Source organism: Arvicola amphibius, chromosome 12 (genome assembly GCF_903992535.2).
Source record: "Arvicola amphibius chromosome 12, mArvAmp1.2, whole genome shotgun sequence".
Taxonomy (NCBI): domain Eukaryota; kingdom Metazoa; phylum Chordata; class Mammalia; order Rodentia; family Cricetidae; genus Arvicola; species Arvicola amphibius.
In genome coordinates, this window is record NC_052058.2 from 117,483,159 (window position 1) to 117,484,005 (window position 847).

The 847-nt window shown below is 42.3% G+C and overlaps 1 pseudogene; it reads left to right on the top strand.

Annotated features, from left to right (window-relative positions):
• Window positions 1–240: 240 nt before the first annotated feature.
• Window positions 241–533, top strand: LOC119803064 (annotated as a pseudogene).
• Window positions 534–847: the final 314 nt, after the last annotated feature.

Here is an 847-nt window from a genome sequence, read left to right on the forward strand (position 1 = left end):
AAGAATGTTAAAAATATAAACTCAACAAATAGCATGGTTGATGAATTAGAGGAATATTTGAAAAGGCACTGAGCCTGAAAAGCTGCCTCAAGGAGGCAAAGCCGCACCAGACCTAATGGAGGATCAAGCCTGAGGAAGTGGCAGTGACAGTGGAGATCTTCTTGGCTTGTAGAATCTTCCAAAACTAAATAAAGAATGGTGGGCTCTTCCGGTCTCTTTGGCCTCCGTGGCAGAAGCAAGATGACAAAAGGAACATCATCCTTCGAAGAGCGTCGCAACAAGACGCACACGTTGTGCCGCCGAAGTGGCTCTAAGGCTTACCACCTTCAGAAGTCTACCTGTGGCAAATGCGGCTACCCTGACAAGCGCAAGAAAAAGTATAACTGGAGTGCCAAGGCTAAGAGACGAAACACTACCGGGACTGGGCAGATGAGGCACCTAAAAATCGTCTACCGAAGATTCATACATGGATTCGTGAAGGGACAACCCCTAAATCCAAGAGGGTAGCTGTTGCAGCATCCAGTTCATCTTGAGGATTTCAATCTGTCATAAAACAAATGTTCTGGTTTCCAAAATTAAAAAAAAAAAAAAAAGAATGGCTGTGAGGAAGACATGAATTGTGCATGTTTGAGAAAAATATGGAAATCCAGCCCAGTTAGAGCTCCTGAATGAGCACTGATGGCCAATCTCTCAAGTTGCTCAACTCCTATTTATGTTTTTTAAAGCACATAAAAATGTGTACAAAATAAAATCTCCTTACATCAGCTCCGCATTAAGCTTCAGAGGAACTAAGCAATGAAAAGTTTGTAACACCATAGTCCCAAAGGCAATTCAATATTAAACAGTA